The 25887-nt window shown below is 41.9% G+C and overlaps 1 protein-coding gene across 3 annotated transcripts in view; it reads left to right on the top strand.

The window, feature by feature from the left end:
* MYLK (myosin light chain kinase) overlaps positions 1-25887 on the top strand; it is a 280492-nt gene that overhangs the window by 36217 nt on the left and 218388 nt on the right. The window contains exon 2 of one of the 3 annotated variants that reach the window (XM_069555313.1): positions 10888-11059. The exons of 1 other annotated variant lie outside the window; for it this stretch is intronic. The gene's annotated coding sequence lies outside the window, so the exon portion shown is untranslated. Of the gene's footprint in view, positions 1-10887; positions 11060-23177; positions 23336-25887 lie in introns of all 3 variants that reach the window. One more of the 3 variants, XM_069555320.1, reaches the window with a different exon arrangement.

Below are 25887 nucleotides of genomic sequence, written 5' to 3'. Positions count from 1 at the left end.
CCAGTTGTATATGCACATTCCAGACATGATGGGGGAGAAAATGACAGGTTATGAAATAGGCATGTACCAACTGAGTTTGCTATCTTAAACAATTCAGTTCAGTTGCTCAGTCCTGTCTGACTCTTTGCAACCCCATGGACTTGCAGCATACCAGGATTCCCTGTCCTTCATCAGAGCGTGCTCAAACCCATGTCCATTGAGTCCGTGATGCCATCCAACCATCTCATCCTCTGTCATCCCCTTCTCCTCCTGCCTTCAATCTTTCCCAGCATCAGGGTCTTTTCTGATGAGTCAGTTCTTCTCATCAGGTGGCCAAAGTATTGAAGCTTCAGCTTCATCATCAGTCCTTCCAATGAATATTCAAGACTGATTTCCTTTACGATTGACTGGTTGGATTGATCCTGGTTGGATCAATTGACTGGTATAGATTTGATTATACGTGTACTTGTTGGCAAAACAATGTTTCTGCTTTTTAATATGCTGTTTAGGTTTGTCATAGCTTTTCTTCCAAGGAGCAAACTTTTTAATTTCATGGCTGCAATTACCATTTGCAGTGATTTTGGAGCCCCCAAAAATAAAGTCTGTTACTGTTTAAATTGTTTCCCCATCTATTTGCCATGAAGTGATGGAACCAGATGCCATGATCTTTGTTTTTTGAATGTTGAGTATTAAGCCTGTTTTTTTCACTCTCCTCTTTCACTTTCATCAAGAGGCTCTTCAGTTCCTATTTGCTTTCTGCCATAAGGGTGGTGTCATCTGCGTATCTGAGGTTATTGATATTTCTCCCTGCAATCTTGATTCCAGCTTGTGCTTAGCATTTCACATGATGTACTGTGCATGTAAGTTAAATAATCAGGGTGACAATATACAGCCTTGACATACTCCTTTTTCAATTTTGAACCAATCTGTTGTTCCATGTCCAGTTCTAGCTGTTGCTTCTTGATGTGCATACACGTTTCTCAGGAAGCAGGTAAGGTGGTCTGGTATTCCCATCTCCAAGAATTTTCTGCATTTTATTGTGATCCACACAGTCAAAGTCTTTAGAGTAGTCAATGAAACAGAAATAGATGTTTTTCTGGAATTCTCTTGCTTTTTCTATGATCTAGCAGATGTTGGCAATTTGACCTCTGGTTCCTCTGCCTTTTCTAAATCCAGCTTGAACATCTGGAAGTTCACAGTTCATGTACTGTTGAAGCCTAGCTTGGAGAATTTTGAGCATTACTTTGCTAGCATGTGAGATGAGTGCAATTGTGGGTAGTTTGAGCATTCTTTGGCATTGCCTTTCTTTGGGATTGGAATGAAAACTGACCTTTTCCAGTCCTGTGGCCACTGCTGAGTTTTCCAAATTTGCTGGTATATTGAGTGCAGCAGTTTCACAGCATCATCTTTTAGGGTTTGAAATAGCTCAACTGGAATTCTATCACCTCCACTAGCTTTGTTCATAAAGATGCTTCCTGAGGCCCACTTGACTTCACACTCCAAGATGTCTGGCTCTAGGTGAGTGATCACACCATCGATCATGATTATCTGGGTCGCGAAGATCTTTTTTGTACAGTTCTTCTGTGTATTCTTGCCACCTCTTCTTAACATCTTCTGCTTCTGTTAGGTCCATACCATTTCTGTCCCTTATCGAGCCCATCTTTGCATGAAATGTTCCCTTGGTATCTCTCTTGAAGAGATCTCTAGTCTTTCTGATTCTATTACTTTCCTCTATTTCTTTGCATTAATCATGGGGAAGGCTTTCTTGTCTCTCCTTGCTATTCTTTGGAGCTCTGCATTCAGATGGATATATCTTTCCTTTTCTCCTTTGCCTTTCGCTTCTCTTCTTTTTTCAGCTACTTGTAAGGCCTCCTCAGACAAATGCCCTTCTGCATTTCTTTTTCTTGGGGATAATTTTGATCACTGCCTCCTGTACAATGTTATGAACTTCTGTCCATAGTTCTTCAGGCACTCTGTCAGATCTAATTCCTTGAATCTGTTTGTCACTTCTACTATATAATCATAAGGGATTTAATTTAGGTCATACCTGAATGGTCTAGTGGTTTTCCCTACTTTCTTAAATTTAAGTCTGAATTTTTCAATAAGGAGTTCATAATCTGAGCCACAGTCAGCTCCCGGTCTTGTTTTTGCTGACCGTATAGAGCTTCTCCATCTTTGGCTGCAAAGAATATAATCAATCTGATTTCAGTGTTGGCCTTCTGGTGATGTCCATGTGTAGAGTCATCTATTGTGTTGTTGTAAGCCACACACTTGCTATGACCAGTGTGTTCTTTTGGTTAAACTCTGTAAGCCTTTGCCCTGCTTCATTTTGTATTCCAAGGCCAAACTTACCTGTTACTCCAGGTATCTTTTGACTTCCTAATTTTGCATTCCAGTTCCCTATGTTGAAAAGGACATCTTTTTTTGGTGTTAGTTCTAGAAGGTCTTATAGGTCTCTATAGAACCATTCAACTTCAGCTTCTTCAGCATTAGTGCTTGGGACATAGATTCGGATTACTGTGATCTTGAATGGTTTGCCTTGGAAACGAACAGAGATCATTCCGTCGTTTTTGAGATTGCACCCAAGTACTGCATTTTGGACTCTTTTGTTGATTATGATGGCTACTCTGTTTCTTCTAAGGGATTCTTACCCACAGTAGTAGATATAATGGTCATCTGAATTAAATTCGCCCATTCTGGTCCATTTCAGATCACTTATTCCTAAAATGTCAATGTTCACTCTTGCCCTCTCCTGTCTGATCACTTCCAATTTACTTTGATTTATGGACCTAGCATTCCAGGTTCATATACAATATTGTTCTTTACAGCATCGGACTTTACTTCCATCCTAGTCTTATCCACAATTGCATGTTGTTTTCACTTTGGCTCAGCCTCTTCATTCTTTCTGGAGCTATTTCTCGGCTCTTCTCCAGTAGCATATTGGGCACCTACCAACTTGGGGAGTTCATCTTTCAGTGTCCTATCTTTTTGCCTTTTCATTACTGTTCATGGGGTTCTCAAGGAAGAATATCTTTAATTACAGAGTATTACTGGAAGCCCTACCCAGTAACTTCCACTTATATGTCATTGGTAAAAAGTAAGTCATATGGCATTTCCTAGCTATAATGGAGTCTTAAAAATATAATTCTTTTGTTTGGCATGTTGTTTTCCAAAACTAAATAAGGATTATGCTAATAAAGAATGAAGGGAGAGTACATACTGTGTAGACATCTATTATTGCCTATACATGTCTATCTCAAGAAGATAGACAAGAAGGAAAACAAACCTTTAGAAAAGTAGAAGTAAGGACACTAAGAAAACAAACAACATGATGTATAAGGTAATTTAGAGGAGTTATAAAATTGATTAATCCCTAATTAAGTGTTTTTTAATTCAGAAAAAGAGCCACAAATAATATTTTGGAAGAAAGGGAACTATAACTACAGATGTATAATATATAATAAAAATCATAAGATTATACTCTGAAGAATTTTATGCCAAAATTTGGATTGGGAGAAGACATGATTTTCTAGGTAAATATTTTTTTTGCCAAAATTCCTTCAAAAAATAGAGAAAATACCAATAAAGGAAAAATCATTAAAGAACTTAAACTAATAACCAAGACTTCCTCACCCCAAAACATCATACTTAGGTGATTTACATCTGTACTTCATTCAACTTCAAGGAAATAGATAATCCTAATATTAACAAACTGTTTAAAAAAATTGAAAATTAGGAAAAGCTTCCCTGGTGACTCAGTTGGTAAAGAAACCGCCTGCAATGTAGGAGACCTGGGTTCCATCCCTAGGTTGGGAAGATCCCCTGGAGAAGAGAATGGCTACCCACTTCAGTATTCTGGCCTAAAATTTCATGGACTGTATAGTCCATGGGGTCACAAAGAGTTGGACACAACTGAGCAACTTTCACTTTCATTTACTTTTACAATGACAATATGACCTAAATACATGAACCAGACAAGAATACAAGAAAGGAAAATTACAGACCAATCCAATTTATGAACGTAAATTCTTTTTTTTTAACATAAATTCTTATGAAAATATTTGTAAATCTGTTTCAAATATTTCTATTCTAAGTAGAGTTTATGCATGAAATTAAGAATGGTCCAACATCAGAAAATGTGTTAATGTAGTAAATCATATTAGCAGGTCAGTTAATACCCATAACCTGTAAGATGCAGAAGAAGCAGTTGGCATAATTCAGTGGTTTATTCACGACCGAATAGACTTCTCAGGAAACTTAGAAGGGAATTTCCTTAACTTGATAAAGAGCCGCTATCAGAATAGTCCAGCAAAAACTATCCCTACAATAAGACTCTTGGCTTCCTTTCATTAAAGACACAAAAAGGATTAAGATGCCCTTTCTTGCCATTTATGTTTAGCACTGTACAGGAGATTCTAACCAATGCAATAAAATAAGAAAATGTGAATATTGAAAGGTATGTCCTTATTTGCATACAATATGACTTTCTTGAGGTCTATAAGTAGAAAATATATAGTAAGAGCTTGCCAGTTTCCCTAGACACAAAATCAACATATCAAAATCTTATTTACCAGTAATAGCCAATTAGAAAAATTAATTTTAAAAATTCTATTTTTCAATAGTAATAAAAGCCTCAAGATGCCTAAACGTATGCCTAACCAAAATATGTACAAGAATATTTTTAGGGAAATTGCAGTTATTAAAAGGGAAAAAAAGAGCCTTAATGAAAAGAAAGCTGCTGTGTTCTTGAACTGGAAGACTCATCATAAAGCTGCCGATTCTGTCCCAATTAATTTATAAAATGAATGCACTTCCAAGTAAGGATGAGGAAGTGGAGCAACAGACTCACTCACCTCTGAAAGGAGTGTAGATCAATACAACAGCTTTAAGAAACAATTTGGTTACACCTTTAACCTAGAAATTCTAGTCCTAGATAGAGTCTTACATGCATCAGCAAACATGCATTAAAGTGTCTATTTCAGCAGAAAAAAAAAAAAAAAAAAGCCGGGGCCGGGGGCGGCGGGGCGCGGAAATGGTTTAAATGTCTATCAGTAGGTGTATGATAATAGTGGTGTACTCATAGAATGAAATACTTTACATATTATGTGTAGCAGTTGAAAGAACCATCATCTTATTTCCTAACAGATGGATCTCAAACAATATTGAATGAAAAAACAAGTTATGGAAGGATGCAAAAAGAATAATGTTTATGTAAGTTTTAAAGTCTGGAAAACAACACTATATAGTGTTTATTATGTTTATATATATGTATATATTTAGGAATCCATGCAAAGGTGCCTGGGAATGATAAACAATAGGTTTGTGATGGTGATTCTCTAGGGAGAAAGGAAAGGGCTTGAAAATGGGAGGAGAGGGCACAAAAAAAGCATCAGCTGTTTCTGATGTTCTTTTTACTGAAGTTCTGTTTGTCTCTGTGTTGGAAATCTTTCACCATTTAAAAGATATTTTATCCTAAATGCAATGAGGTATCCTGGATTGGATCCAGGAACAGAAAAAAGGACATTAGTGGGAAAAGTGGTGAAATCCAAATAAAGTCTGGAATTTAGTAAATAATAGTGTACTAATGTTGGCTTTGTAGTTCTAACAAATGTACCATGGTGATGTAAGATGTTATCATTAGGGGAAATTGGTTAAAGGAGCTCTCTGCATCATCTTAGCAAATTTTCTGAAAATCTAAAATTATTTCCGAATGAAATGTTTATCTGAAGAAGTGGGGGCTGGATTTAGAATGCTCCTAGAGGGCAAGACCAGCCTCTCAGCAAAGTCTGATTTATCCCATTTTATGTTTGGTACTCCCTGAAGGGAGATCTTAGAGTGGAAAGGGCCTCCAACAGAGCAACCTACTCAGCCGCTTTCCTCTGGGAGGCAAGGCAAAGGAGTTACTTAGAAAGAAATTCCTAGAGACTAAGGAGGCTGAGGAACTCAGTGAGCAGGGATGACTGGAACCCAGAAGTTTGGCCTCCTAGGATAATCTTTGTTCTTCACTGCCTCTCATAATAAAAACAAATGAAGTTGAACAGCTTCCCTTATTTGTTTATTTTGAAAACTGAAGGGAAAGAATTACACATCACCCAGAAATGATTTAGGTGACCCCAAAACAGAAGCTAGAGAAGTCAATGAGAGGTTGATACATCGTTTTGCCTTTGTGTTATGAACCTTCCGAAGAGGTTAGAGACTGCCTGCGCCCTGAGGGCAGAGCGAGCTAGGATGGAAAGGAACTGGGTGTTGTAGAAGGCATCTGGCCCTCAGTCCTTATCATCAGACCCACTGGATAGATGTATCTGTTCCCATCTCACAGAGGAGGCAACAGGCTTAGAAAGGTAGAAACCAGCACTATATTGCAATTATCCCCCAATTAAAAATAAAATGTTAAGAAAGGGTTAAATTACTTCCCCAGTGTTATAAAACTATTAAGAGGTATGGGCTTCCCTGGTGGCTCAGACGGTAAAGAATCTGCCTGCAGTGCAGGAGACCTGGGTTCGATCCTTGGTTTGGGAAGATCCCCTGGAGGAGGGCATGACAACCCACTCCATTATTCTTGCTGGGAGAATCCCCATGGACAAAGGATCCTGGTGGGCTACAGTCCATGTGGTCGCAAAGAGTTGGACACAACTGAGTGACTAAGCGCAGTACAGCACTATTGTGATACTCTGATGCAATAAATTCGTCATGTTTTCTGGAATTAGCTCTTAAAACCATTGTAATTTCTTAAGTGCTAAGAACTATATGCACATCTTTTGTTCCTAACTCCTTAAATAGCTCTAGAGCATAAAGATGAAATGGGTGTTTTTTTGCTATTCATAACGAGCCTCTTTTGACCACTGAGCATATATTCGTGAGGTGATTTTTGGAAAGCCCCTAGAAGACCACTGGAAGAGGACTAGTTGCCAGCAGAACCAGCCAGGTGATTAGAGTTGGAACTTTCAGTTCTACTTCCTGACCTCTGGGGAGGGGAGAAGGGCTAGAGAATGACTTAATCACCAGTGGCCAATGATGTGATCAATCATGCCTATGATAGGAAGCCTCCATAAAACCCCAGAAGGATGATGTTTGAAGAGCTCCTAGGTTGATTCATCTATGTGCCAGGAAGGTGGTATACTCCAGGCTCCATGAGACAGAAGCTCCTATGCTTGGGACTCTTCAGGACCTCACCCTATGTATCTCCTCATCTGACTGGTTATTCATGTTCTTTAATAGCCAATGTAATAAACTACTAATCTAATAAGTAAGCTGTTTTCTTGAGTTCTCTGAGCTTTCCTAGCTAATGATCGAACTTAAGGAGCAGGTGTGGGAACCTCTCACTTATCGCCAATTGCTCAGAAGTACAGGTGACTACCCAGACTTGCAGTTGCCATATGAAGTGGGTGCAGTCTGTGGAATCTGATGTTCTTTCCAGGTAGAGAATGTCAGAATTGAGTTAAATTGTAGGATACTCAACTGTGTTGCAGACAGTTGCTTGATGAGGGGCAAACCCATACACATGTGGTGACTAGAAGTGACGAGAGTGATATCATAGAGGAGAGAAAATAAAGGAGCATTTTCTTTTTATGTCTATGTTATAGGAAGCCAAGGCTGACTCTGAGAACTCATAATTAAGGAAGACCCATCTGAGGTCAGGGAGGATAAATTCCCCAGAGCTGACACCCACTCTTAGAACAGTTGGGGCTGGGAATGATGTAGAACATGAGCCAAGTCAGAACAGCCTGGAACAGACTGAGAAGAGCTTTGGGGGAGCGGGCATCAGGATTACAAGCCTCTGCAGATTCTTCCCTCTGGAAAAGAAAAAGTCATGTAGATAAACTCCCTGCCCTCCTACCCCTCCTTCCTGGGTCCCATCCCAGCTGCAGGGCCCATGTCTGCTAGCCTTCTGGGGAAGGGCTCCCTAAAACCAAAGGCCTTGTTTAGTTGCTGTAGAAGAGGCTCATGTGACTTAAGAGGACTCTTTAGGCTTGATTGAGGTGATGTGGGTCAAAGTAAACTGTAAATCTCTATGTAAATGTGGTTATTGGCTGAACAGTATTAAACCTGGGAGGTTTGTGAGGACAAGAGGGGGGAAAGTGCCTCTTGAGAGAGGTCTCCCAGGAGAATATGAGATTAGTTGAGGTTCAGTGCATTCCTTTGTTGCTCACTCAAGAAGCATATTTGAAGGGATAAGCTTCCTCACTTAGAGCAGAGCATCCCAGACTTGTCGCCATAGTGACAGTGATCAAACAGAGGCTTTGAAACCAGAAAACACCAGGTCAGAGGGATTCTTTTGGAGCTATGCTTCTCTAGTAGAGGACTCAACTATTGTGTGCTATGGAGGAGAGGGACAGGGAGTTTGAATAGCTGCCCTTCCTTCCTGTCCTTAGCTCTGGGGCTTTTGTTTTGATTTTTATCTCTGAATTGATGTGGCCTTTGGAAAGGGGCTGCAGAAGGAACTAGTCTTCTTTTAAAACCTGTGTCAGAATCTGGAGGCACCAACAATGAAATGTCTCAAAAAGAAATTAAGGAAACAATCCCACTTATAATAGCATCAGGAAGAGTAAATAAATAAATACATATGAATAAATTTAACCAGGGAGGTGAAAGATTTATACTCTGAATGCTATAAGACACCGATGAAAGAAATTTAAAAAGACACAAGTAAGTGGAAAGATAGCCCGTATTCATGGATTGGAAGAATTAATATCATTAAATCATCCATACCACCCAACATGATCTACAAATTCAATGCAGTTCCTATCAAAATTCCAATAACATTTTCCACGGAAATATCAATAGAACAAACAATCCTAAAATGTGTATGGAACCACAAAAAACTAAATAGACAAGGCACTCTTGAGAAAGAAGAACAAAGCTGAAGGCATTGCAATTCTTGATTTCAAACTATATTAGAAAGCTATAGTAATCAAAACAGCATTGTTATTGTTCAATCAGTCGTGTCTGACTCTTTGCGACCCCATGGAGTACAGCACACCAGGCTTTCCTAACCTTCACCGTCTCGAAGAGTTTGCTCAGACTCATGTCCATTGAGTCAGTGATGCCATCCAGGCATCCTCTGTCATCCCCTTCTCCTCCTGCCATCAATCTTTCCCAGCATCAGGGTCTTTTCCAATGAGTCAGCGCTTCACATCAGGTGGCCAAAGTATTGGAGTTTCAGCTTCAGCATCAGCCCTTCCAAAACAGTATGGTGTTGGCATAAAAACAGACATGTATCAGTGGGACAGAATAGAGAGCCCTGAAATAAATCCACATGTAGACGATCAACTAATCTTTGACAAGGGTCCAAGAATACACAATGGAGAAAGAAGAGTCTTTTCAACAAATGGTATTGGGAAAATTTTGCTTGTCCATATGCAATGAAATGAAAAGGCAACCTATAAAATGAGACAAAATATTTGCAAATCATATATCTAAAGGGGATTAATCAGTAAAATATATAAAGAATGTATATCTAGCTCAACAGTTGTTTTGTTTTTGCTAGAAACAAACTGCCCCCCTAAGGACATTAAGTAATCCAATTAAAAAATGAGCAAGGGACTTGAATAGACATTTGTCCAAAAATGACATCTAAGTGGCCAAGAGATATTTGAAAAGGTGCTCAACATCACTAGTCATTCAGTTCAGTTCAGTTCAGTCGCTCAGTCGTGTCCGACTCTTTGAGACCCCATGAATCGCAGCACGCCAGGCCTTCCTGTACATCACCAACTCCCGGAGTTCACTCAGACTCATGTCCATCAAGTCAGTGATGCCATCCAGCCATCTTATCCTCTGTCGTCCCCTTCTCCTGCCCCCAATCCCTCCCAGCATCAGAGTCTTTTCCAATGAGTTAACTCTTCGCATGAGGTGGCCAAAGTACTGGAGTTTCAGCTTTAGCATCTTTCCTTCCAAAGAAATCCCAGGGCTGATCTTCAGAATGGACTGGTTGGATCTCCTTGCAGTCCAAGGGACTCTCAAGAGTCTTCTCCAACACCACAGTTCAAAAGCATCAATTCTTCGGCGCTCAGCCTTCTTCACAGTCCAACTCCAAGCTTCCCTGTCTATCACCAACTACTGGAGCTTGCTCAAACTCATATCCATCAAGTCAGTGATGCCATCCAACCATCTCATCCTCCGTCATCCCCTTCTCCTCCTGTCTTCCATCTTTCCCAGCATCAGGGTATTTTCTAATGAGTCATTTCTTTGCATCAGGTGGCCAAAGTATTGGAACGTCAGTCCCAGCATCAGTCCTTCCAATGAATATTCAGAATTGATTTCCTTTAGGATTGACTGATTTGATCTTCTTACAGTCCAAGGGACTCTCAAGAGTCTTCTCCAACCAAAAAAGACTAGAAGTAATAAATGCTGGTGAGGGTATGGAGGAGAGGGAACTCTTGTACACTTGTTGGTAGGAATGTAAATTGGTTTAGCCATTATGGAAAACAATATGGAGTTTCCTCAAAAAGTTAAAAATGGAACTACCATATGAGCCAGCAATCCTACTTCTGGGTATTTATCTAAAGGAAATGGACTCAGTATCTGAAAGAGATACCTGCATTCTCTTGTTCACTGCAGCGTTATTCACAGTAAGTCAAGCCAGGATTGTGAAACAACCTAAGTGTTGGTTGATGGATATATGGATAAAGCAAATCAGACACACACAGAGTGGAATAGTATTTAGCCATTAAAAAGAGGGAAATCCTTCCATTTGTGACAATATAGATGAAATTGGAGGACATTATGCTAGGTGAAATAAGCTAGGCAAAGAGAGACTTGTAGAGGTATTCCCCAATTTTTGAAAGTTTCCATTACACCACTTCTCTCTATGAAAGAACTACATTAGTACCTGTTTTTGGTAACTGCAAGAAATCCTAAGAGAATTTTTGCTTCTATAAAAAGCGAAAATAGCCCATGTTTGTTTTTCAGTGAACTGTTCAAGAGTCAACACATATCCTGAGCAGTGAAAGTGGAAACAAGCTCCAACCCCCGGGAACTACACTCAGCATCTCAGCATCAAGCTGCTTTGAACTTTGTCTGTGAACATCTGTGCTTTATTCAGTTTATTTTTGTGCATCTGTTAGCAAGATGTGTTCTTAAGGTAACTGCTCTTTTTGCTTTATGCTTACTAAAGGTTTCATAGAAATGCTCTACTTTGAAAAAGTGGGGGAAACCTGTACAGTATGACCTTAATTATATGTGGAATCTAAAAAAGTCAAACTCACAGAACCAGAGAATCTTGGTTGCCAGTGGATCGTGGGGAGGGGGACTGTGTGGGAAAGCAGGGAGATGTTGGTCAAAGGGTACAAACTTTCAGTTATAAGGTGAATAAATTCTGGAGACCTGATGTGTAACCTGACTCTAGCTAAGGTGCAGTGACTGTAGTTAATAATATTGTATTATATGGACTTCCCTGGGGCTCCAGTGACTAAGACTCCATGCTCGCAATGCAGGGAGCCCAAGGTTGATACCTGGTCAGGGAACTAGACCCCACCTGCCACAAATAAGAGTTCACATGCCACAATTAAAGATCCCAAGTGCTACAACTAACACCTGGCTTGGCCAAATAAATATTTAAAAATAATAGTACTGTATTATATACTTGAAATTAGCTCATTTAAATAGACCTTAAATGTTCTCACCACAGACAAACATGCGCGGTAACTATGTAAAGTGACTGATGTGTTAATTGTGGTTATATTTTCACAATGTGTACATATATCAAACCATCATATTGTATAGTCCCCCAAAAGAAGTCAGAGGCATCTTTCTTTTTCAGGCCCTTTTCTTTCTTGGGTATACTGTTAACCTGATATTCTGGAACTGGTCTGAGTTCCCCATAAAGCCAATCACCGTGGCCCTGTGCCTTTTAGAATATGGGTCTATTTGCAGCAAGCTGTGTGTACGTTCTCCCATGTCCTGTCCCATAACTCAGAAGGCCCAGCTTTTTCATCCAGGGAAGGGTCAGAGCCTTATAACCATGCTAACGTATGAGGTGTTGTCACTTGCATATCTGGCTTCTTTAAATTGTACCCCAGTTTGCAAGCATGTATTTAGAGAGATGATTGTTTCTTCTAATCTTCTTGGCTTCAGGTACCCTTAAAGTGGCCATTGCCACTGCAAAATGACCTCCCAGACAGCGCTTCCCAGCCGGGGGTGACTCTCAGCCCGCAGGCAGCTGGAGACGCTCTCGTCCTTGGAAGCAGGAAAGGCAGCCCTGGACAGTGGGTTTTCAGGCCTCTACTGTGCAGCCAGTGTGTGGCTCCTCAGACGCCAGACCTCCAGGTCTGCTCCCAGGGACTCAATTCCCAAGTCAGGGTGGGGTGTCTGCCTGCCCTCTGTGAGCCTTGCAAACACATTCCTAGGTCGCCCATGGGGAAGGAAGCTGTGGGGGAGTAAGGATGCATAAGGAGTGTGTCTGAGAGGGCTGGATGCCATGCTGGGGTCACCTGGCTGAGGGCACCTGGCACCTCCCATGGGCCCCCCAGCGAGGGGTGGGGGGCCTGCCCCTGGTGTGCCCAATGCTGGAGCGGGGATCAAAGCTAGCTCTGGCAGAAGGTAGCAAACAGCCACGGGAGGCCTTTGCAAGCAGTTGTTGGGCCACCCCGAGTTAGGGCTCTCCAGGCAAAAAATGCCAGTTGGGGCCCCTAGGCCCGCGCTCCAGGTGGGCGCCCAGGGTGTTCTGCCCGGAGGAGCCGAGCACGGTGCAGACAAGCCTAGGCTCACGAGCTCTCTCCCGCAGAGCAAATTTGAGGGAACAGCCGTGTGGAGGTTGCCTGGATGTTCCCTGGGAGTGTGGGAGCCCTCCCTGGGCGCAGGGCCCCAGGGGCCATTGGCACTGCAAAATGACCTCCGAGCCAGCGCTTCCCAGCTGGGGGTGACTCTCAAAAGCCCGACATTCATCTGGGCTTTTGCAGCTCTACTTTGATAATTTGGTTTCAAGACTCAGGTCTGACCCTTGGATCGCTCACTGAGACTTGAGCTATTAAACTGGCAATAGAGGAGTCTAGATTCCGTCACTTATTCTGGTCCCTCCCTGGTGAGCCACATTCCACTCCTACCACAGTATCCCAACACAATAACCCCACTTCAGATGGGGCTTTGCCCAGAGGTCCAGTAATACTGAAGCTCTTCTTTTTTTCATTATAAGTCTGCCTGTATATAACCAGCTCTATCTGAAACAACTATATCGTGAACATAATTTCATTGCATATTTGAAGACTCTGCTAAGTATCTCTCCTGTCATACTCAGTCTTCTAATGTCAGCTGATACCTTTCTTATAAGAGGACTTCTGGATCCCTTAAGGACCTTTTACCTTTTTTAAAAGCAGAGCTTTCCGGTTTTTTTGCATTCGGACTAAAGCTGTTGCTCAGAGCCATACATGGAATTTGAATTTTGTCTGGTGCTTTTTTTTGTTGTTGCATCTAATGAAATGATCACCTAGTTTTTTTTCATTTAGTCAGTTGATTAATAAATTACACTGATTGATTTTCAAATGTTGAACCAACCCTACATTTCTAGGATAAGCCTCACGTGATAATGATGTATTTCTATATTTATGTAAGTATATATATATATATATGTACATTTACACATACACACATGTAGTTGTTTAGTTGCTAAGCCATATCCAACTCTTTGCAACCCAATGGACTGTAGCCACCAGGCTTCTCTGTCCATGGGATTCTCCTGGCAAGAATACTGGAGTGGGTTGCCATTTCCTTCTCCAGAATGTTCCTGACCGAGGGACCGAACCCATGTCTCCTACATTGGCAGGCAGATTCTTAACCACTGAGCTACCAGGGAAGCCCATATATACACACACACATGTATAGATTTGAGGCTTTTCTTTTATTCTGATAGCATTTGATGCTATAAATTTCCTGCTAAACTTTAACTACTTTAGCTGTGTCTCCTCAAATTTGATGTATTGTGCTTTCACATCATTCAATTTGAAGTGTTTTCAAATATCCTTGTGACTTCCTCTTTAATCTACGGGTCATTTAGAAGCGTGGTGTTTAGTCTTCAAATATTTGAGGGCTTTTTCAGATATCTTCTTGTTATTAACTTCTAATTTAATTTCATTATGCTCACAGAACATTTCTCTATAATTTCATTTCTTCTAAATTGATCCAGGTCTGCTTGGTGGCCTAGAATATGGCTTATCTTGGTAAATGCTTCATGTGTCCTTGAATGTGTATCCTGTTGTTTTGTGTAGTATCAATTCAGTCTTGCAGGTTGACAGTGGTGTTCTGTTCTACTATATCTTTACTTATTTTCTGTATACTTTTTCCCTTTTAATCAGTTACTGAGAGAGGAGTGTTGAAGTATCCAAATACAGTTAGAGATTTACTTAGTTCTCCTTTCAGTTCTAAGAATTTTTGAATAATGTACTTTGGATCTCTGTTGTTAGATGCATACACATTTAGGAATGTTATAGTTAGTGAATTAACCTTTTCATCATGAAATTACTCTCTTTATCACTACTAATATTCCTTGTTCTGAAATCTACTTGTATGGTATTAATATAACCATTTCAGTTTTCTTTTGATTGGTGCTTGCAGCTCTGGGAGTTGGTGATGGACAGGGAAGCCTGGCATGCTGCAGTCCACAGGGTGGCAAAGAGTCAAACCCGACTGAGTGACTGAATTGAACTGTATTTTTAATATTTTTCACTTTTGTTTTTAACCTATCCCTGTCTTTATCGTTAAAGTGGGCTTTTTGTAAACAGCATATAATTGAGTCTTGCTTTTTTATCTAATCTTATAATCATTGATTGGCATGATTAGGCTATTGGTATTTAACACAATTATTGATATGTGTTTTTGTCACCCAGTCATGTCTGACTCTTTGAGACCCCATTGACTGCAACCTGTCAGGGCCCTCTGTCCATGGGATTCTCTAGGCAAGAATACTGGAGTGGGTTGCCATTTCCTTCCCCAGGAATTATTGATATAGTTGGATTAAAATCTGCCATGCAGTTGTTTCATTTGTTTTATCTTTTCTTTGTTCTTTTATCTTTCTCTGCCTGCCTTTGGATTAATTGAGAATTTTAATTATTTATTTTTATCTTCATTAACTTAATGATTATACTTCCTAAAAAATTTTTTTAGTGTCTGCCCCAATACAATATACATCTTTAATCACAGTCTACCTTCAAATAATGTACCATTTATTGTATAAAAGTCTTAAAATACTATACTCCAAGTTCTTCCCTCTCAACTTTTATATTATTGTCATATATTTTTCTTTTATGTATCCTATATATCTTTTAAAAAGTCTTTTATATTTACTTCTTTTTAACCATTTCTAGAGATCTTAGTTTATTTAGATCCAACTTCTTTTCAGTATATTCCTTCTGTCTGAAGAACTTAACAGTTCTTGAACGACAAGCCTGTTTATAATGAATTCTCTGAGGTTTTCATTTATTTTTAAAAGTTTTTATTTATTTTTTTATTTTACTTTTGAGAGAGAGTTTAATGGGTGCAGAATTCTGGGTTAAAAGTTTTTTCTTTTAGTACTCCTAAGTTGTCATTTTGTTGTTTATTGATTTGCATTGTTTCAGATGAGAAGTGTACTTGAAAACTTAACTCTCATCCTGTGTAAATAGTATGTTCCTCCTTTTCCCCAACTGCCTTTAGGATTTTCTCTTTATCTTTTATTTTCAGCAGTTGGAATATGTTATGTCTAGATGTGTTTGATTGTTTTTGTTTGGTATTTGTACTGCTTGGAATTCTCTGAACCTTTTGGATCTGTATATTTTATTATTGTTGTAAAATTTTTAGGCATTATTTCTTCAGATAGTTCTTTCATATCAGTATCTATTTCTTCTCTTTCTGGGATTCCAATTACACATGAAAGTGAAAGTGAAACTCGCTCAGTAGTGTCTGACTCTGCAACCCCAAGGATTATACAGTCCATGGAATTCTCCAGGCCAGAATACTGGAGTGGGTAGCCATTCCCTTCTCCAGGGGATCTTCCTAACCCAGGTGTTGAACCTAGTTCTATGGTAGACCAATTTGATACTATTTCATAACTCTTAGGTGCTCTATTCTTCCCACCTCTTTATTTCTTTGTATTTCAATTTGTGTCATTTCTGCTAGCCTATCTTCAAGATCACTAATTTTGTTTCCTCTGTTGTGTTGAGTCTGTCAATGAGACTGTTGAAGCACCTTTTCTTTCATCCATAGAAACAGATAGTAGACTGCTGGCTGCCTAGAGCTGGGGGAATTTGAGAGGCTATGCGGAGTGACTGTGGATAGGTACAGGGTTTCTTTTTGGGTGATAAAAATGTTCTAAATGCATTGAGTTGATGGCTGTACAAATCTGTGACTGTACTAAAAAAAAAAACAAGCAAACATTGAATTGTTACTTCAAATGGACTAATGATATGGTATGTGAATTATATCTCAATAAAGCTATTATTGATGACCTAGAGGGATGGGATGGGGGATGAGAGGAAGTTTCAAGAGGGAGGGGATATATGTATACATATCGCTGATTCACTTTGTTGTACAGCAGAAACTGGCACAACATTGTAAAGCAATTATACTCCAGTGGGTATTCATTGGAAGGACTGATGCTAAAGCTGAAACTCTAATACTTTGGCCACCTCATGTGAAGAGTTGACTCATTGGAAAAGACTCTGATACTGGGAGGGATTGAGGGCAGGAGGAGAAGGGGACGACAGAGGATGAGATGGCTGGATGGCATCACTGACTCGATGGACATGGGTTTGAGTGAACTCTGGGAGTTGGTGATGGACAGGGAGGCCTGGCATGCTGCGATTCATGGGGTCACAAAGAGTCGGACACGACTGAGCGACTGAACTGAATTGAACTGAACTGAAAATAAATGAAAAAACAGAAAGCTTCATGCTTTAGGTTCAAAGTCTACATTGATATGAATCTGGCAGGAATCGGGGAGGGATAAGACATCTTACTGATGGTGCTGAAGGACAGACAGAACAAAAAGTAATTTTGAAGGAAATGTTACTGTAACTGAAACTGGCAGATGGATAGAGATTATATGTATTATTTTATTCTGTGTTATATATCTGATTCCAAGTGTTGAAAACTGACTCTCCTAAGTGTTCTTTGCTAGCCCTTGTCTTTGTCCTTTCATGTGTTTTGCTAGTTCCTGTAGATAAAACGTGACTTACGGCTATTAGTCTTTTAGCAAAAACTTCGGAGAGCTCTCCTGGCTTTGAGTTCTCCCTAGTATTCGAGCTCCCCTCTACTGTGTATCACAGGGTGTGTGACCCACCAGCTGCTGGTCTTATATGGTGGTGTTACTCATCAACTTTAATGACCTCAGAGTTTCCATACTGCCTCCTTCTGTTATAAAACAACTTATAAATACGGCCCTAGTAGAGTTCTCCAAATGGAGAATTTTAGTACAATTTCTCTATGGGGGGTTCACTGCGAAACTCACAGGAATCATATAATGGCCTAACAGATGCTCCTTCTCTTTAGGGAAGGCACACATGTCCCTGAGGTGTTATATGTTTTTAGACACTTGGAAGTCTTCTAGGTGGTTCTTGATGTATTTAATATGGAATAATCCCCAAAATATATTAGGTGAAAAAAATCAAGATACAAAACAGATTGTGTAATATGCCATCACTTGTTTTTAAGAAAGAAAGTGGGGGGAAAGCGTATATGTACGTATTTTTATACATGTCCCTAGAAGGCAACTGATGTCATGGCTGGCTCTGAGGGAAGGAAGTTGGAGCTGAGTACCTAGGAACAGGGGAGGGTGAAAGACCTTTTAATGCATACCCTTTGAATCTTTTGAATTTTGAATCATATAAATGTATTGGCTATGCAAAGAGAAGCACAAATTTGATTAAAAGCAAAATCCTTCTACCCAGAAATAAACCCACAAACCTGTGGTCAATTTATCTAAAACACAGGAGGCAAGAATGCACAACGGAGAAAAGATAGTCTCTTCAGTAAGTGGTGCTAGGTAAACTGAACAGCTACATGTAAAAGAATGAGATTAGAACATTTCCTCCCACCATATACAAAAATAAACTCAAAATGAATTAAAGAACTAAATATAAGACCTGAAAACATAAAGGAGAGGAGAATGTAGACAGAATACTCTGACATAAATTGTGGCTGTATTTTTTGGGGAAATCTAGCTCCTAATGCAAAAGAAATAAAAGCAAAAACAAACAAATGGGACCTAATTAAATTTAAAGGCTTTTGCATAGCAAAGGAAACCATCAACAAAACAAAAAGACGATCTACTGAGTGGAGAAAATATTTGCAAATGATGCAACCAACGAGGGGTTAACTTCTAAAATATACAAACATCTCATCAACTTAATATTTTTTTAAAAATCCAAACAAGAAATGGGCAGAAGACTTGGATAGACATTTTTCCAAAGAAGACATATTGATGGCTAACAGGCACATGAAAAGATGCTCAACATTGCTATTTATTAGAGAAATACAAGTAAAAACAGCAATGAAATACCACCTCACACATGTTGAGTTGGCTGTCATCAAAAAATCTATAAATAACAAATGTTGCTGAAGATGTAGAGAAAAGGCAACCCTCATACCTTATTAGTGAGAATGTAAATTGGTGCAGCCACTAAGGAAACCAGTACAGAAGTTCCTCAAAAAACTAAAAATAGAACTATCATGTGATCCAGCAATTCCACTCCTGGGTATGTATCTGGAAAAATATACTTTGAAAAGACATGTGCACCCCAGTATTCATAGCAGCGCTATTCACAATAGCTAAGATATGGAAGCAACTCAAGTGTCCATCAACAGATAATGGATAAAAAAGGTGTGAAAGATATATACAGTGGAATATTACTCTGCCATAAAATAATTAAATTCTGCCGTTTGCAATGACATGGATGGACCTAGAGAGTATTTTGCTAGCGAAATAAGTCAGAAAAAGTCGAATACTGTATGTCATCACTTATGTGTAAAATATAAAAAATGAATAAAATATGTATAGCAAAACAGAAACAGACTTATCAGTATAGAAAACAACCTAGTAGCTACCAGTGTGGAGGGGGAAGAGGGAGGGGCAATATAGAGGCGCGGCATTAAGAGATATCAACTGCTATGTATAAATAGGCAAGCAACAAGGATATATTGTACAGCGCAGGGAATTCTAACCATTATTTTTATAATGCCTTTACATGGAGTATAATCTATAAAAATACTAAGTAACTATGCTGTATACCTAAAACTAATATAATATTGTCAATCAACTATTCTTCAATTAAAAAAAAAATCCTTCTAGGATGATTAATCTGACTTGAGACTTAAATTGACCATTGGTAATTCGCTCTTTAGTCTCGTTTCTCATCACTTAGGTCTTCCTGCTCAGGCCCACCACCTTGGATAACCGGCCTGCAAGAGATATGTTGCAACATCCCCCTCCCTCTCAGAGTCTAATAGAGACTCTGCACAGAGGTGAGACAGCATTTCTAAAATATCTCTGGTGACCAATTGCCATGGTTAGCCCTAAACCTTTTAGACTGGTGGTTCTCAAACTTGAGCCTGATTCACTCACCTGGAGGGTTTGTTAAGACACACCTGGCTGGACCCACTTTCAGAGTTTCTTGTCTTCAGTAGGCAGTAGTGTCAACTAGTTCCCAGGTGATGCTAGTTGGGGACCACACTTTGAAAATCAGTGCTCTCGACTAGATTCTCCCGTGATGTGTTGATGTGCAGTTTTAGTGTCCCAGTTGTATCCTCGCTTAGCCATATGAAAAAATGAAAATGCCTGTCCCTTTCCACAGGCATCCTTATAGCTCCCCATCTTCCAGCTGTCTCCCCAGTTAACAATATTCATCTGGCTCCAACCCCCTCATAGGGTGGTCTTCGTGTCACTACCAGCAAGACTGACGCATCAGAAGGCTGCATGCCCCTTCATCTGTAGTCTCAGAGCAGACATTCTTGTAATCTTTGCTGTCAGCTCTCTGAAGATTTCATTGGTATTTAAGGCATTAGAAGAGTTGTGCTAATTACTGATGCCTCTTCCAGTGTTTCTCAACGGGGCACCATTAGCATTTTAGATGAGATCATTCTTTATCATGAGTATTCTGTTTAATGTAGGATATTAGCATCCTTGCCTGCACCCCCCCCCATTATTATAGCAGTTAATAATCCCACCACATTTCCTAGTGCTCCTCCACCTCAAACCTTCTTCTTCCCTGAAGAATACGTGGTGAGGTGCCCTGAGAACCACTGTCTTTTTTTTTTTTTCGTCATTGCACACAGAGATGATGCAGAGGGACAGAGAGGCCTGGCGTGCTGCAGTCCATGGGGTTACAAAGAGTCAGACACGATTGGGTGCCTGAACAACAGCAATAACAATGTCATTGACACATTTTTAACTTTCTATTTTGTATTGGGGTATAGCCAGTTAACAGTGTTGTAATAAATTCAAGTGACCCAGCCATACTTATACGTGTATCCATTGTCCTCTGAACTCCCCTCCCATCCAGACTGCCACATAACTTTGAGCAAAGTTCCATGTGCTAAACGGTAGGTCCTTATGTATGTGTCCATTGCAAACCCCCTAATTATTCCTTCTCTACCCCCAGCTCCCTGCCCTGGGCAACCATAAGTTTGGAGAACTACTGTGTCTTGTGTTAAGCTTCTAGACTCTTGCCCAAACCATGTTGCTTTAGCTCCCTGCAAAAATCTCAAGTAATCTTTTAATATTTCCTTGCTTTCATAAGTGTTAATATTTAAAAGGGGCCAAATAGTGAGTATTTCTTTCTGAAAAGCCTATGGGTAGGGAACTTCCCGGGTAGTCCAGTGGCTAAAACTCCATCCAAGCTTTCAACAGGAGGCCCAGGTTCGATCCCTAGTCAAGGAACTGGATCCCACATGCCACAGCTAAAGATCCCACATGCTGCAACTAAGACCCAGCGTGCAAGTGTGCGAATTCATTTCAGTTGTGTCCAACTTTGTGCAACCCTATGGACTGTAGCCTGTCAGGCTCCTTGCCAAATAAATGAACATTTTTTACAAGTCTATGGGTAGAATTGTCCCTTCTCTGCAGAGATTAGCACTGGAAGGTCCAGTTTCTTGATGAAGTGCCTTTGCATCCTCACAGCATGGAGAATTATGTGACCCATTCTATTTCCCCTTTGTACTGTGCATGTCATGAAACTCAGGGATAGATGTAATGCTTAACAATTTTGCATAATCCACTTAGGAAACCATTTTGCATGTATTATCAGCTTTTACACAGTTTCACTTTTTAAATATTCAGTTTAATTTTATATTTTCTTGTGAGTGACTCTGGGTCCTTTCAGAAACAATCCTTGGTAAGGTTGAGTTGTGAAAGGATTATAGCTAGGAGTAGCCTAATCCGCTGGACAGAAGAATGAGCATAGAATGGGCTCCTCTGGGCATGATGATGGGTAGGATGATGTGGTCTGAGGCACAGGAGGAGGAGCGGGTGAGGAGGTGCCTCCTGCTGGCAGCCAGTGGAGGGGTGGCTGGTGAGGATGAGGTGTCAAGTGTGCTCTGGCTGGAGGTGGAGTCAAGGTCAAGTGGCAGGTGCCTGAGCCCTTTACCAAGGGTGGAGAATCCTTGAGGAGCCGGGCAGCAGATGGATCCAGCTTGCTCGGTTGAGGGAAGTTCTGCTGGGACTAACTGGCTTAGGCCATAAGAGACGCAGAAACTATTACTTATAGAAATGCTGTCCTGCTTCAGCTCCCACCTGGTCCTGAGGGCCACACAGATTATCAGGAGCAAGTGGGTTCAGGTGGGGCCAGCACTCTTGGCATCAGCTTTCTGCTGAAGCTGCCTGTGCAGGTGGGAAAGAAGGTCTAGCCACAGGACTGTAACAGGGTGGGCATTCTACCACTTCCCACCCCTCCTTTGAGGGCCCAGTCGTTCCCATTCCCACTTCAAAGTACACCTAAAGTTGAGGGTGGGGCACCACCTAGGCTGAATGTCCACCCTCTAGATCTCCTGTGTGATGAGGGGATGTATAAGGACCTTTCCACCTGAAAGTACTTTCTCTGCTTAAATTCCCACCATAAGTATTTAATTTCCTTTGAGTTTACAAGTGAGTGAAGTGAAGTTGCTCAGTCGTGTCCGACTCTTTGCAACCCCATGGACTATAGCCTACCACGCTCCTCCATCCATGGGATTTTCCAGGCAAGAGTACTGGTGTGGGGTGCCATTGCCTTCTCCAGAGGATCTTCCCAACCCGGGGATCGAACCTGGGTCTCCCACATTGTAGGCAGACGGTTTACTGTCTGAGCCTCCAGGGAAGTTTGCAGAGACTCTAATAGGGCTTCCCAGGTGGTGCTAGTGGTAAAGAACCTGTCTGCCGAGGCAGCAGACTTAGTAGATGCGGGTTTGATCCCTAGCTTTGGAAGATCCCCTGGAGTTGGAAATGGCAACCCACCCTAGTATTCTTGCCTGGAGAATCCCATGGACAGAGGAGCCTGGCGGGCTACAGTTCATAGGGTTGCACACTGTCGGACACTAAGGCAGCAACCTGCACAGCTTTACTGATGCACCTTCTGGAAGGGCAGCACGTGAAGGGCTCAGAGATCGGTCATTTGTTCCTGTGATACAATGGATTTACGGCATGTTCTAGGTATTTGTTTCTCTCTTAAGGAATATATGAGGTTTGCTGCTGGTGGGAAACAGTTTTCTAAAGTGGGGAGAAGGGGTAAGTTCCAGGAGCCTGGGTCAGGCTGAGGGGCGGGCCATGGCGCTGCCTGCCTGTGGGATCTGGAGGGCGTGGATGTGGACTGGGTCCTGGGGCTGTTGGGGGCTGGGGCTCCCTCATTCCAGAGGACGGCCTTCTCCCAGCGGAGGGTACTTTCTCCCTCTGCTGTCAGTAACTCTTGCCCTGGTCATGTCCCCCCAGAGGCCCCGACAGCCTCCCGAGAGGCCTCCCAGATGGCCTTCCTGCCCACGCCTGCCATGGCCTCTCCCAGACCCTGCAGCCTCATGGAGCTCCGTCCTCCCAGGCGTTCCAGCGTCGGTCCTCTGTGGAGGAAGAAAGCACCTCGTTCTGGTTCTCCTCGTAACTGTTGTTCCTGGACTCTAAACCCATAACCCCCACACACAGTTATAAAAGCAGCTATTGTTGTCCTTGGGATGTTTCCACCAGCCACTCTGCTGATGGGCTCCTCCCGGCCGGCCGCTCCCTCTCTCTTTGGCGTGTCTGTCCCTGACTCGGCTTTTCCTGTGCTCCTTTCTGCCAGGCACTGCTCAGGGGGCTGCCAAATCGGCTGCCCCTGCCAGAGTTCAGAACTCTTCAGGAGCATCCTGGCTGAGGTCTCCCCAGCAAGGCAGCCCTCCAGGACTTCTTCCCTTGTCCTCCCAGCCCAGTTGCCACAACAAACAGCAGAGCCGCCTGTTGGTGAGTGTGCAGTTTATGCTGGTGACTCCTCCCCCTCAGCCCACGCTGAGGAGCTGCCATGAGGGGAACTATGTGCCTTCCTGGGCAGCCAGGAGGGACCACTGCCCCCAAGGTGAGATGACAGCTGGCCAGGGGCCCAGGCGGGTGGCGGTGAGGGGGGAGTCAGGGTGCTTTAGCAGTAGCTTTTGACCATGGCTTAGCTGGTCGGAATTCTAGAACTGGTCAGGTTGGTGGGAGCCGTCGATGGAGCCAGCTAGGGATCAAGACTGATTAAACGCCCTGGGTGCCCTGGCCTCTACTGTGCTCTTCAGGCTTCCAAACTGCCCCAGACCTCCTCCTCTGCTGCTCCAGGAGGCTGCTGTGATGAGCTCCCTATTCGGTCTTGGTTTCCCCTTTGACTCTGTGGTTCCTTGGCAGGCTGTGCTTGCTGGGGTTGGCGCACGGGGAGAATTCTGTGCTAATGTGGGCCCAGCTACTCTAGGTCCTGACCGAGAGCACCCCCGGCCGTGCTGCACAGGCGTGGCCATCTCCAATCTGCTCAATGAGAAGTCCTGGGCAAGGGGAACAGAGTGAGTGTGTAAATGTTGCCTTCTTTGGACAGCTGTACAATGGTGAATAATTCAAATAACATTCCAAAATATATTTCTCAATAGTATTTCAAACATGTAGGAGGTGATCTTTGGGGATTTCCCATGTGTGATCTGAGGGGTGGATGGGTTCATTGCTTTCTGCAGCCAGTGAGGGAGATGGGTTTTCCACTGCCACCATGCTGACCGTCAGGCTTACAAGTACTTCAGGGGTCCTCGCCAGTGTCGGCCTGGGACCATCCATTTGCTCTCTGTGCAAAGGAGGCTGACGGAGCCTTTAACCAATTATGGTGAAGCAAAGAGTGTGAGAAGGAAGAGGAGGGAAAAGAGAAATTAGTGAAAGGAAACATGGCCTGTGATTTTATAGCACTGATTGTTTCCCCCACCCCCATGATTCTAAAGCTGCTTTGAACTATGGCCCTATCACTGAAGTGAGAGAAGAGCCTCTTAGAATACTTGGAAAGACAAAAAAAAAAGGAAGAAGAAGAAGAAGTATATAGGTGCTGGTCTTTTGTTAATAAAACAAATCTCAAAACTTTAGAGGAATTTTTTAAAAAAATGACAATGAGGTTCTACTCTAAATTGGCTGATTAAAAAAAAAAAAAGTAGCGGTGTCCTATCACTGCCTGAAGGAAAATACAGAACCTGCAGGTGAGGTGGGAGGCATTATTTTAGGATTTGGGGGGCCTGGATCAAAGAGAATACTCTGCATGTCTGAGGATGGCTCTTGGCAGGGAAAACCTTAAAGCCAGGACTTTGTGAAGTCGCAGAGGCAGAAGATCAAAGGAGGGAGAAATTAATGCAAGTCCCTTTACTTAAAGACAGGCCTGCCTCAGCTAAAATAGGGCTGAAGGTAGAGCCACAGGGGCTGAGGACTCGGCTGTGCACGAAGCCTTTCCTGTGTCGTTATCAGCTTTCTGCTGCAGACAGGGAGGTTTGCAGTGATGAAGAGGACCAGCTTCGGTAGAAGACCCACACCTAGAGTGGAAGGGACTGTGGTAACAAGCCTATAAGGCAAGGACCCATTCCATGGAGTTATCCTGGGAACATATTAATAAGCACTAAACTTTTCTGGGTGATCCCTGATCACGGGGCCTGATAAAGCCCATGCTGACTGCTGAAATGCTGTTAAGATAAAAGCTGCTTTTATTCATTTGATGTCCATTAAGCCATCACAGATTAATTACTTTTTCAAAATAAAGAAAACTATGCCACAGTTCTGCAAGTAACTTATGACCAGATGTTGAGGTCTTGGGATACCCAGTCACATGCTTAAAAATATTGTAATAAATCTTCAGACAGTAAAATCTAAAAATAAAACTGCCCAAATTAAAAAAGATGAATAAGAGAAAAGCACTGTAGTTCAAGAGATTTATTGGCTTCCTTGTTTTTTTATTTTTGAAAAGAATCATGGTATAATTTAATGCCAGATGCTGAGACCTAGATATAACCAGTTTTGTGGCAGAGAGGGAGGATGCATATAAGATGCAAGAAAGTATCCAAGAGAGAAAATGATGAAAATCACTGGTCACTTATCTGCCTGGGGGTTTACAGTGTTACCAGCTTTAGGCCAGATTCCAGCAGCCAGTGGGTGATCTTCTCTCTTCTGACTACATCACTTGGCGTCCTGTTGACCTTCAGCTGTGCCACACCCCACAGGTTACACATCCCCACCGTTTAGAGGCAGAGGGGAGTTAGCCTGAGAGGCCCAGCCAGTGCTCTCAGTAAAGGGGGAGGGGAGATTGGAGAGCATCCTAGGATGATGGTAGGACTTGCTGTGCTCTTGGCCACAAATTGAAGGAAGGTAGAAGCTTGTCAGGAATTTTATACAGTTCAGACTGGTGTCTGGTGCTATGGATGAGAATCTAGGTTTAGAAGGAGGGTCTGCCTGCGCTGGTGGGAGAAGTGAGTGGAGCAGAAGAGACCTTGGCCTGCATTTCAGACAAGGGCGCTTGAAAAGGGGAC

This window comes from Ovis canadensis, chromosome 1 (assembly GCF_042477335.2).
Source record: "Ovis canadensis isolate MfBH-ARS-UI-01 breed Bighorn chromosome 1, ARS-UI_OviCan_v2, whole genome shotgun sequence".
NCBI lineage: Eukaryota > Metazoa > Chordata > Mammalia > Artiodactyla > Bovidae > Ovis > Ovis canadensis.
The sequence above is the reverse complement of the archived record's forward strand: the minus strand, read 5'-3'. Positions and strand labels throughout refer to the sequence as shown.